Here is a 13,406-nt window from a genome sequence, read left to right as displayed (position 1 = left end):
CACTACAGCCGTGGGAATCCACATGTGGCATGGTGTGCGTAGATGTGTGCCATGCCCATCTCCACACAGACCCATGTTGGATGCACCAACAGCAGATGCAGTTGACGGAACACTAACAGCAAGCTCATGGGAACACATGACACACACCTGACATATATTGTAATCAGATAGAGGGAAGAAGAAGCTGAGGTCCATCCGGCTTCCAAACGTTAGTTTATGAATCAAAATAGAATGGACCACTTGTCCTGTGTTACCAAGGTCTTGTCGGTTGTTTCCGTCATAAAAAAACCCTCATACATCTACACAGGTCGAGGGCGGTATATATTCATTTTCCGCCGTTAGTGTACTGTTTCAGCATCATCATAGGGTCATTTTTTGTAAAATGCTGACCTCCACCTGGAGGAAGACCTTTTTGGTACTAACAGTAGTGGTCAGAGATAAGAGTGAATGTGTGCTCGTGATGAAGTGAGAAAAATGATAAAATCCCTAAGTCACTTTCAACCTCGGTGATTTATTCGGAGGCAGTGATTGGGAGGTTAAAAAGTGAGGTTGTGCGTTTAGAATGAGTAACTTATCGTACGCACTTCTGATTGGTCATTGGTCAACATGTTTCAGCCCTCTGTACAATTGTGGGGCTTTCGTCAGGACCGGATTGTGTGTGTAGAAGCTATTTTGTTCTGCACTGAATGGTGAACTCACCACTCTCAATTTTAGGAGGTCAGATCAATAGTGTCTGTACCTAGAAAGAAAAGAAAAACATTGCAGTAGTACATGAGCACTTTTCCCATGTATTGCTTGAAATAGAGAGTAGCTGAAACAGCGTTATTTAAACTTCCATATTGGGAAAGTGTCGCGCATTATTGTGCGCGTGATAATTATTTTTATCGATGAAAAAAGAAAAGGAAAGTTAACATGGTAGTGCGGTTTAAAATAGCAGAATTACTAGTATAATTATCTCAGGTTGATTATATCGATGTGCACATGCTCCTCAATCATACACATTCCTCTTGGTGTCAAGTGACTTGCCGATATCAATGTTATACTGGAAACTCAAATTTCCTGTCTCAGTTATCGGAGGATAGGGGGATTTCTATCATGCACAATCATGTTGTCGAGTGGCTCTTGTTTGGGTTAAGCATCTCTAGTATGTCATGAATATTATTAGTAAGTACCGAACATGTAAATGAGATGCAGGGGTAAGTTTAAACTATTGAAGGGACTTCTTCCTCTTAAGAAAAGAACTTTGTCGATGAGACATGCTTACGATGTAGTGTTAATTACTTCTCAAACAGGTTAATTTGAGGGAGTGCAGTATCTGCTTGTTCTATACTTTTCGCGCGCTTCTTTTCGATGTTATTTCAAGCAGATAGGACGATGGACACTTTTCGACTGAGAGAAGTGGGGGAAATATCTGTTAGGAGAGAAGTTGTTCTCTGACTGCGTGAAGGGATATGTGTCAAATGTGCACTAAGATAGTATTAACATACACGGTGACAAAAACAAAACAAACTTTCGGGAAGCGTGGGAGACATACAGAAATCTCATTCGGTCATGCGGTTTGGTGATAATCATTACCTTAAGCGCTTGGTCAATACGCTTCATGGAGTCACCGGCAGGCTCTAGAATGTTAAGTTCATTCTAAGGGAGAGAATAGAAATTGTCGCGTCTTACTTGGAACTCTCTAGAATCTTCAGAAAGGTCTGCTTGTTCGCGATTCTCACCCATTACTTCTTCGTAATCTACTTGTGCTGCCTCTTGCTACGGTGCTCCGTATGACGCGGGTGCCGGTCTCGGTTCGTTTATCATCCCGGTCATAGGAAAAAGTAACAAGGGACTGCTATATAGGTGTTTGGCATCAATGGTTGGCGTGATGTTAGTAGTTTTTGAAACTCGCTCATTATTGCAGTCTTGCCACTACGATTAATAAAATCGTCATTAAATATTAACTTTTATACTTTATCAGGCTAAGACTATACTATATGTTATTGGAACGAATAGATGTATATAGCCTGCATAATGATTGCGAAGTCCATATTAATTCTGGAAAGAGTTGTCGATAGTGTTCTCGCGCAAAAGTCTGTTTTTGGATTCAGTTGTATTCTTGTTAAGATTGGGTAGCATTGGTGTTTTATTCATAGAAAGGAGTATTTAATCGGGTGAGAGTCCAGTTGTTTTTCACTCGTTTGAATTGACTTGCTGATTGGCTCAGAGATACATATGAATTCCTTTCGTTACCCGTGGAAGAAAGACTACAATAGTGGGGGTAACAGATTTCCAAAGGGGATGTTATGCTTAGGAATTCTAAGTTTTTTTCAAGAGAGAGTGTGCCACGGGACGTTATCGTTCATCCCTCCTGTGTCTGTGTGGAGACGATAAATCCAACGTTGTTCTTTTTCATAAAGAATCTTCTCTGCGTTGTAGGATTTAGTTTTCAAGGTCTCCAGGACTACCCATTTTAGGTCATCAGGGTCATGATTTTGTTCGATATCCGCATGCGGATCATGTTCAGTCTGTAAACTTACAAAAACAACGAAGACACTCCAATTGCTACCCAATTTCACCTGGACATTACGTCACCATACGAACTGCAACACCACACATGTAATTTACATGATCGTATGTCCCTGTGGTCTCAAATACATAGGGATGACTTGCCGAAAAGTGAAGGTCCGTATCTGTGAGCACAGGAGTAACATAGCTTGTAAGCGCATCACCACAAAAATGAGCAATCATTATATCGAACAAAATCATGACCCTGATGACCTGAAATGGGTAGTCCTGGAGACCTTGAAAACTAAATCCTACAACGCAGAGAAGATTCTTTATGAAAAAGAACAACGTTGGATTTATCGTCTCCACACAGACACAGGAGGGATGAACGATAACGTCCCGTGGCACACTCTCTCTTGAAAAAAACTTAGAATTCCTAAGCATAACATCCCCTTTGGAAATCTGTTACCCCGACTATTGTAGTCTTTCTTCCACGGGTAACGAAAGGAATTTATATGTATCTCTGAGCCAATCAGCAAGTCAATTCAAACGAGTGAAAAACAACTGGACTCTCACCCGATTAAATAATCCTTTCTATGAATAAAACACCAATGCTACCCAATCTTAACAAGAATACAACTGAATCCAAAAACAGACTTTTGCGCGAGAACACTATCGACAACTCTTTCCAGAATTAATGTGGACTTCGCAATCATTATGCAGGCTATATACATCTATTCGTTCCAATAACATATAGTATAGTCTTAGCCTGATAAAGTATAAAATTTAATATTTAATGACGATTTTATTAATCCTAGTGGCAAGACTGCAATAATGAGCGAGTTTCAAAAACTACTAACATCCCGCCAACCATTGATGCCAACCACCTATATAGCAGTCCCTTGTTACTTTTTACTATGACCGGGATGATAAACGAACCGAGACCGGCACCCGCGTCATACGGAGCACCGTAGCAAGAGGCAGCACAAGTAGATTACGAAGAAGTAATGGGTGAGAATCGCGAACAAGCAGACCTTTCTGAAGATTCTAGAGAGTTCCAAGTAAGACGCGACAATTTCTATTCTCTCCCTTAGAATGAACTTAACATTCTAGAGCCTGCCGGTGACTCCATGAAGCGTATTGACCAAGCGCTTAAGGTAATGATTATCACCAAACCGCATGACCGAATGAGATTTCTGTATGTCTCCCACGCTTCCCGAAAGTTTGTTTTGTTTTTGTCACCGTGTATGTTAATACTATCTTAGTGCACATTTGACACATATCCCTTCACGCAGTCAGAGAACAACTTCTCTCCTAACAGATATTTCCCCCACTTCTCTCAGTCGAAGAGTGTCCATCGTCCTATCTGCTTGAAATAACATCGAAAAGAAGCGCGCGAAAAGTATAGAACAAGCAGATACTGCACTCCCTCAAATTAACCTGTTTGAGAAGTAATTAACACTACATCGTAAGCATGTCTCATCGACAAAGTTCTTTTCTTAAGAGGAAGAAGTCCCTTCAATAGTTTAAACTTACCCCTGCATCTCATTTACATGTTCGGTACTTACTAGTAATATTCATGACATACTAGAGATGCTTAACCCAAACAAGAGCCACTCGACAACATGATTGTGCATGATAGAAATCCCCCTATCCTCCGATAACTGAGACAGGAAATTTGAGTTTCCAGTATAACATTGATATCGGCAAGTCACTTGACACCAAGAGGAATGTGTATGATTGAGGAGCATGTGCACATCGATATAATCAACCTGAGATAATTATACTAGTAATTCTGCTATTTTAAACCGCACTACCATGTTAACTTTCCTTTTCTTTTTTCATCGATAAAAATAATTATCACGCGCACAATAATGCGCGACACTTTCCCAATATGGAAGTTTAAATAACGCTGTTTCAGCTACTCTCTATTTCAAGCAATACATGGGAATAGTGCTCATGTACTACTGCAATGTTTTTCTTTTCTTTCTAGGTACAGACACTATTGATCTGACCTCCTAAAATTGAGAGTGGTGAGTTCACCATTCAGTGCAGAACAAAATAGCTTCTACACACACAATCCGGTCCTGACGAAAGCCCCACAATTGTACAGAGGGCTGAAACATGTTGACCAATGACCAATCAGAAGTGTGTACGATAAGTTACTCATTCTAAACGCACGACCTCACTTTTTAACCTCCCAATCACTGCCTCCGAATAAATCATCGAGGTTGAAAGTGACTTAGGGATTTTATCATTTTTCTCACTTCATCACGAGCACACATTCACTCTTATCTCTGACCACTACTGTTAGTACCAAAAAGGTCTTCCTCCAGGTGGAGGTCAGCATTTTACAAAAAATGACCCTATGATGATGCTGAAACAGTACACTAACGGCGGAAAATGAATATATACCGCCCTCGACCTGTGTAGATGTATGAGGGTTTTTTTATGACGGAAACAACCGACAAGACCTTGGTAACACAGGACAAGTGGTCCATTCTATTTTGATTCATAAACACACCTGACATAGTCACATAGGGGCACGCTGATCATGACATGTCAGTTGAGAGAGTGTCCCTGTCCCTGGCATCAGGAGACAGGTGCAGGTGGTGATGACTGTGCCATCCCACTGCTGCTGTGCATGACACAGTTGGACTACAGACACACATGCGGCAAATGTCAAGTTGATGTGTGCCACATAGTGCCCCATCACACATGACATGTGTACACAGGTCATCACACATCAATTGTGCAACTAGATGAGATGACATGTGCAATATCACTGGCTGACACACCTAGGGCCTGCACATGAAAGTATGCAATGACAAGTACTTGATGGACATCCTTGTGTGACTCGTAGCACTCCATTCCTGGCATGTGTACGCCTGTATTACCATTGTAAGCGTGTGAAACGCACGTACACCCGCTATCATCGCGTGTGTACGCTTTGTTTCACCATTGTACTTGTGCCGTAGGGATACGTGTGAAACGCACCGTACACCCGCTATCATCGCTTGTGTATGCTTCGTTTCACTATTGTACTTGTGCCGTAGGGGTACGTGTGAAACGCACCGTACACCCGCTATCATCGCATGTGTACGCTTCGTTTCACCATTGTACTTGTGCCATAGGGGTACGTGTGAAACGTACCGTACACCCGCTATCATCGCGTGTGTACGCTTCGTTTCACCATTGTACTTGTGCCATAGGGGTACGTGTGAAACGCACCGTACACCCGCTATCATCGCGTGTGTACGCTTCGTTTCGCTATTGTACTTGTGCCGTAGAGGTACGTGTAAAACGCACCATACACCCGCTATCATCGCGTGTGTATGCTTCGTTTCACCATTGTACTTGTGCCGTAGGGGTACGTGTGAAATGCACCGTACACCTGCTATCATCGCGTGTGTACACTTCGTTTCACCATTGTACTTGTGCCATAGGGGTACGTGTGAAACGTACCGTACACCCGCTATCATCGCGTGTGTACGCTTCGTTTCACCATTGTACTTGTGCCATAGGGGTACGTGTGAAACGCACCGTACACCCGCTATCATCGCGTGTGTACGCTTCGTTTCGCTATTGTACTTGTGCCGTAGAGGTACGTGTAAAACGCACCATACACCCGCTATCATCGCGTGTGTATGCTTCGTTTCACCATTGTACTTGTGCCGTAGGGGTACGTGTGAAATGCACCGTACACCTGCTATCATCGCGTGTGTACACTTCGTTTCGCCATTGTACTTGTGCCGTAGGGGTACGTGTGAAATGCACCGTGCCTGTGTGTGGATTTCAAAATTACATAGGGGACACATAACGGACAAGTATTAGGCCATAAATGCATGCTGGTTGTCATGGATACTGAGTTTTCAGTTGAAATGTGTCCATCAGGTGTCCTGGAACAGTCAGTTGGCCAAAAAATACAATGTTGCAAAGTGGTTGTTGACTTGACATGATGCTCAAAATTTGAACGGTGCAAATGCGTGTCATAGGTGTATGTTTAAAGGGATTGGAGTAAGCGTACGATGCAAATGTGTCTGACCAATCAATATGTACTCCTCACAATGACTGCCCCTCAGCAAGACAGATATAAGGCAGCCAGAACCGATGAGAGGGCACTTGCCTGCACAACTTTCCAGTCGACCACACTGCTGCTGTCTCTGCTTCCTCTGGACCATGTCACGTACTGTGGAGAGGGCCCAGCCATTCACCCTGGAGGAGAATGGGGCCTTGCTGGACGTCCTCCTCCCACAGTACCCCAAGCTGTATGGGAGACCAGGGGAGCAGGTGAGTGCTGACTCCACTACCTTTCCCTATGCACCTGTTGTGTGACTGTCACTTCTGGCATTGTGTCCAGGTGTGACAGACATGCAATGTTGTTTAGAGTGGGTCCCGGGGGGGGACATGCTTATGTCTCTCATGCAGAGCATGAGGTAGTTCCTGTGTGCACTCCTCACTTGCATTGTGCTTACTGTGACATTCACTGCATAGTGCATGACACAGTCAGCCTGGCAAATCCTTGGTGGCTTTTTTATCTATTGTCCTGAGGTGATTCAGTGAGACAGGTGACTGTACCCACAGATGTGTATGAGTTGAGTGGACCTGTGGTGAGAGTGTCCAAATGATGTGTACGACCTCATGGACATTGATGTGTGTGAATGTTCCTTGTCATGTGGGTGAGTGTCTATGTGAAGTGTTGCACCACAGCTGCATGGAGGAGGCAACATATCTACCCATCTGATGTGACAAGTAAGCCGTGCTGTGTGCCTGACTTGCAGAGCTGGCACAACGCCTGTGACACCCCACTGGCAAGTGGCACATGTGCAGAGTGAGGGTTGTATCCGTTGTTGTGACTGACAGGCGAGTGATCTGTGCCTGGGTGTGGCTGTCTATTCTGCTGAGTGTGCGTCAGTGGAGTGGGACATGTAACTGCTTGACACGTGCTGGCCATCAGCCTGATGTTGCATGTGCTGCACAGTGTGTGCCATGATCAGTGAGTGTGTCGCACCCCTCATGCCACCTGTTGACTTTCAATGCCATGTAGTGCTCTGGGGCTTGCACACAGGCCAATTTCTTATTGTGAATTCCTGTCAGCATCCTATGCCCTGTTCAACATTTTAAAGATATTCAAATGTGTGTCTCTGGGATTTGGAGCAGGTGTATTGATGTTATGTCACTTTGTCATTCTGACAGGTAACTGCCTACGAGGAGGGGGTGATCTGGAGGGACATCGTCAGGGCCGTGAGATCTGCAGGGGAGCGTAGTCGGAGCCTGCCCCAGGTCCGCAAAAGGTGGCAGGACATCCGGTGCTGGACCCAGCGGATCGCCCGGGTCCAGCTGGGGATCGACCCTCCTCGCCGATGCCAGACCCCCCACATGAGCCGTGTCCTGGTGGTGGTATTCCCTGACCTCGATAGGCAGTTACAGGAGAGACTGCAGCAACGAGGGGGTAGGTACATGGCTGTTTGTTGTGTTATGTGCCACCAGCTTTTGGAAGTGCTCTGTAGCCTCGATACACTCCCAGAGTTTATATGTGCAGTGCATTTTCTGTTCCCCAATGTCACCTGGTGCTCTTTTTCATCCCTTCCCCTCCTTTACATGTGTCACCTGGTCTGTTTGTAATCTCATTTGCACATGGTCATCTAAGGTTCCAGTAAATCTAAGTGCACATTGCTTTCTGCATCATGTGGGAGGCTGGTCTTTGATTTGTGTTGGTACCTTGCCTGTGCCATGACCTGTTCACTATGTTGGGGGTCCATATTTGTTGGCACTGATGATGATTCTCAACATAGGAGTGTGAGGTTTCAACTGAACACCCTTGCAGCATGCATGACCAATGTGGTGGCCTCAGACATGATGTGCATGAGTGTGAGATATGCATAGTGCCATGACAGTTGCTCATGGTACAGTCAGCTCATTCCAGGAACACAGAGCAGTGTGCCCACTACAGTCCCCTGAGACACCCTGGCCTCCTAATCATGTGTGTCATCCAACACGGTGCACATTCTCTGTGGGTTCAGCATAGGTCTGCCTCTGTGGCATTGGTCCCTGACCTAGTTTGTATTTTTCTAATGTGTGCTACATGTGTCCACTGGACAGGTATACACCATTTTGCTTGTGCATACTCACACTGGGCAGTGCCTGTGTGGCTATTCACAAAAATCTGTTGCTGGTTGTTTGTCACAAATATGTGTTGCCAGCCCCAGGAGGTGATGTTGTGTAAATCTAGCAATTTTTGCTGCACAGTTTTTGTTACCCTGAATAAGAGGTGACACTTCTTGATCTGTATCAATCACATTGACTCAGGTATGGGTGGTTGTGCGGGAGAGGCCTACATGGGCACCCCTGATTTTTCCTTGCCAGGTCTGACCTGTGTGTGAGAATTGGCTGTACACAGGATCACCGTGCAGTGCCGCTGTGATGCTGGCCAGTGCTTAATGTTCGTGCTTTGCAGCCTGTGTCATTTTTTCTAAAACATGATTCCTGCTCATACATTTTTGGCACCTGTGTGTGGTTCAGATGCAACGCAGTTTGGACTTTGTGTGCTGACATCTGTGTGGACATTCTGGCTTGCAATGAGGGTGTCTCCACAGTACAGTTATGCTTTTTAACAACCCAAGTGCAGGCCCAGTAGCTTATGCATTGTCCTGGGTGTGGACATTTGTTGGACCCGGCCTCGTGGCGTGGTCCCAGACCCCCCTACCAGACCAAACGGGGGCAACCCCAACCCTTCGAGGTCCCCCTGGATTGAACTCCGCTACCCGCGCCAGCCTTCGCGACGCAGGCTGCCCCGGCCTTGGCCCCCGCGAAGCCCCGACATCAAGGCGCCAAGACCCGACCAAGGGGGGTCGAGTGGCCACTCCACAGATCCCGGAGGAGGAGAGTTTCGATGGGGCCTCCAGCCGCCCCCCGATGCCTGGTTCTGATCGCCCTCCGGCCTCCCTGGGTGCTGGCTCCGCCCCCCGCTGGGTGTCTGGACTCTCTCATTCCGGCCCCTCCGACCCCCCAGGCGCGAGGGTCCAGACATCAAAGGGCTCCAGACTTATATCTGGGGCAGCCCAAAACCAGGACAGTAGTTGTATCCTGGAGTCAAGAGCCCTGCTGATCGGATCGCGGCTGACCCTACGAAGAGAGACTCCTTGCCTGGAACTTGGAAACTCGAGCCCTGCTGACTGCGTCGCGGCTCCCCCTTGCTGAGAAGAAGACCCTCACGGAACATCGGAGCCCTGGTGACATCATCGCGGCTCGACCTCGCTGAACTAACCATCGGAGCCCTGCTGACCTCGTCGCGGCTCGACCTCACCGAAGCAACCCCTCGAGCCCTGCGGATGACTTCCCGGCTCCCGGAACCCCCCCCCCCCAGCTCGAGGATTGAGAGCTGGGCGCAGGGTGTCCCCGTACCGGGCTGGTACTGAGGCTGTTCCGCTACCCCGTCCCTAAAAGACCCTGAGACTCTTTTGGATCCCTCAATCCGCTTGTAAATATTGCCACGGAGACCTGCCTTTAATACCGATAATGACTTGTGAGAATCAATACCCTTGTTGTGTCCCTTTGTGGTGGTGGGAGTGCTTGGCTGTTACGATCATAGGAGAAGGACCTCGCCCAGAAGGCTTCTCAGCGGCGCTCGGCTACTTTCCGATGGAGCGGTGGCTCGCGGGGTGGTCAGTCCGACACCACCTGACTCCCCGGAGGTCGCCCTTCCAACAACATTGGTGCCACTCCAGATGACAGGCAGTAGGTCATATGTGTAGCCAACTGTGTAATCAGGTGACAGATAGCCATGTGATAACTGACATAATTCAAGTTGTTACTCCAAACAAATTGTACCTTGGCACTCACATCACTTGTCAACAGTTCTTCATGTTTTAAATGTGGTAATTTGATGATTTGTGTTGCGAACACTGATGTGCCTGCATGAAAGATGTCTCCCAAGGAACTGCACACCAAACAACATTTCCAACATTTCCAGTTTCATGGAACACGCTGGCACCTTTGCAAAGAAGCCACTGTTAGAATTAAATGGTGTTGCAGATACTCCATATACATGTTCCCACAGTGGCCTGGATTTTGTGTCTCAAGACATCCAGACCTCCGTGGGCCCATGTATATGTACTTTCTGCAACACCATTCATTTCTAACAGTGGCTTCTTAGAAAAGGTGCCAGCTTCTTCAATGACAGTGTAAATGTAGTTTTGTGTGCACTGCCTTGTGAGACATATTTCATGCAGGCACATGAGTGTTACTTTTGTGAAATGGCGAATTGGCACATTCCAAACATGTCGATTGTGTAAAGTATTGTGAGTCCCAAGGTAACAAAATTTTTTCGTTTTGGATTCCAAAGTACTTACAGGTCTCTGAGTGTGGTGACACCTTGAGTATTGAGGTGTGTCAGTTTACGTTGGGTGCACCACTACTGTTTCTTTCAGGGTAAACAAGAGGTGGCACGACTTCATTGTATTGCTGTGCTCACCGGTTCACAGACACTAGCTTCTCAGTGTATTTCTCATTCAAGTAGTGGCCTGGTGTGTTCTTTTTCTCCTTGTGTCCAAGTGGCATAGTGGGTCTACCAACTGGAGAGTACCGGGCTTACATATGTGCGGAGTAATCTAGCTGTTACCCATGATGCATTGCCTGATATGCACTGTGACCAATTGCTTTTTATGTTCATGTGTCAGATGTATACAGGTGACTGATGCATTTTGGTTTCTTCTCCTTGCCCACAGCACCATCATCCGCAATGGAGGGAGACAACTGCACGGACCTGGAGGAGGGACCCAGCGACAGTGCCACCAGTGCTGTGGAGTCAGGAGGAGCCAGTAGCACGGAGGGTGAGGGGAGTCAGTCAGAGGACCTGTCTGGACACGATACCAGCTTCGACGCCGACATGTCAGACGCTGACCTCCTGGGGGAGGCGGAGGCTGCAACACCACCTGGCAGCATCCACACATCTGTCCCCGCCTCCTCCGTTACCATCTCCGCCCTCCCAGTTGCTCCCGTCCCTTCTGTCCGTGCAGAGACCCACCATGTCTCTTTCGGCCCAGGCACCGCACCCCCTGCTGCCCTCAGTGAAGAGTCTGTAGACATACTGCGGCAGTTGCAGGTTGGGCAGGCATCGGTGCTGAATGTCCTCCATGGACACACTCAACTGCTCACACAGATGGTGTCGTTCATGGAGGGCATGTTAGCAACGATGTCTAACCAATGCAGGATTCTGCGGTCCATGGACTCTTCCCTGACGCAAGCAGTTAGTCTCCTGCAGCACTCTGTCCCCCCACTCCAGATCCATCCACACTTCCCTCTCCCATGCCTGTCCAACGCACACCCAGACAGTCACAGGCACGCACCCCAACAGGCAGAGCCTGCACACCCCCAAGTAAGGCAAAGCACACACCTCCTGGTATGCACACTAAGGGGGATGTAGGCACAACCACAGGGTCTGGGGACAGACGACATACGTGCAGCCACAGTCGCAGTCTGCAGTCCTCACAACCCTGTTCCTCCAAAACCACTCCCCTTGGCTCCCCTGCCAAACTCTCACCCAAGGAGATCTTTATGGGTGAGCTGGACCTCGCCCCCACTGAGCGACCACTCAACAAGCGGGTGAGGAAGTCCCCGGGCATGGGAGTTGAGTCCCCCACCAGGTCGACCCCCTCCCCCAAGAGCGCTGCACCCCATCCCTCACCCACCACACCCTCTGTTGACCCAGGGGAATCCTCAGGTGCAGGGGTTCAGATGGAGGCACTGGCAGCGGTGTCAGCGCCGAGCTCGCCTCCACCTTCGGCGCTGCCCCACCCCCTGTGGTGGAGACATCCCCCCTGCACCCGCAACACCTACCCTTCCCACTCCTGTCCCTGCAGTGCCTGGTACTGCCACAGATGATGCCCCCCCCCGGTCGACAATCCTTGAGGTTCCTTTGTGCAGGCAAGCTAGGGGTAGACGCGGTCCCCTACGTCCCCCCTTGGACTTGAAATATGGACTGGCCATTGGCCTCTGTAAATAGTCTATTTTTGCTAATCCTTTTTTGTGCTGAATAAAGCCTTTATTTTTACTTTCAACACTATTGCATTTCAGGTACTTTATGTTGGTGCTGAGGCTCCTGGAGTTGGTGTTCTGGTAATGTGTTAGGGTTCTGAGAAATGTATTTGTATGATGGTCATGAGGTGGACCATGGTATCTGTGTGCCATCACAATGTCTCTGCAAAGAATCATTGGTAGTGTGTGTTAATTTATTTTGTTTAGAGACATTGTCCCAAGGAGTGTTCCTTCCTCTGTGGCACATGATATCTTCCCTGCAAACAGTTGCACAATTGTTGTGCTGACCTGTGTCAACATTTCCTTTGTTGGTGACGGATCCCTTCAACAATGGCCATGCCTGCTCACCGATGTCTCCTGCTGAATCGTCTGTGCCATCCTTGCTAGTCACTGTACTTGTGTTTTGAGTATGTTGAAATGCTTTCATGGACAAATTCCCCCTTTTCAGCACTATGCATATGTGTAATCACGGCCTACCGCACAAATGGTACTTGTTATGCAGGGTATTTGGGCACCTGACTGACAATTGTGGGCATTGTATCTAGGGAACTTCCACCCTATTCCTTCCATGAGAGACAACATCTTGGTGGCTGGACCAGCACCTGGACATTCCTATCAGTCCTGGGATGTGCGTGACAGTGTGTGTTCCCTTTGGCTATCTTAGTTTTGTATGCAGTTACATGACTATACAGTCTTGTGCATGATATCAGGGTGTGTATTGTGCTGCATCCGCCATGGGTGGGTGTGCATGTGTTATATGTCCTCACACCCACATGTGGTGTGTCATGCAGTGTGTGAAAGACATCCATCCTCCTGTGAGTGGGACACTGCTGTCAGTGATGTGTTGTCATAGCACTATCATCATAGTCCAAAGTTAGGGA

The sequence above is a fragment of the Triturus cristatus genome, chromosome 8 (assembly GCF_964204655.1).
Source record: "Triturus cristatus chromosome 8, aTriCri1.1, whole genome shotgun sequence".
Taxonomy (NCBI): Eukaryota; Metazoa; Chordata; class Amphibia; order Caudata; family Salamandridae; genus Triturus; species Triturus cristatus.
Note: the sequence above shows the minus strand (reverse complement) of the source record.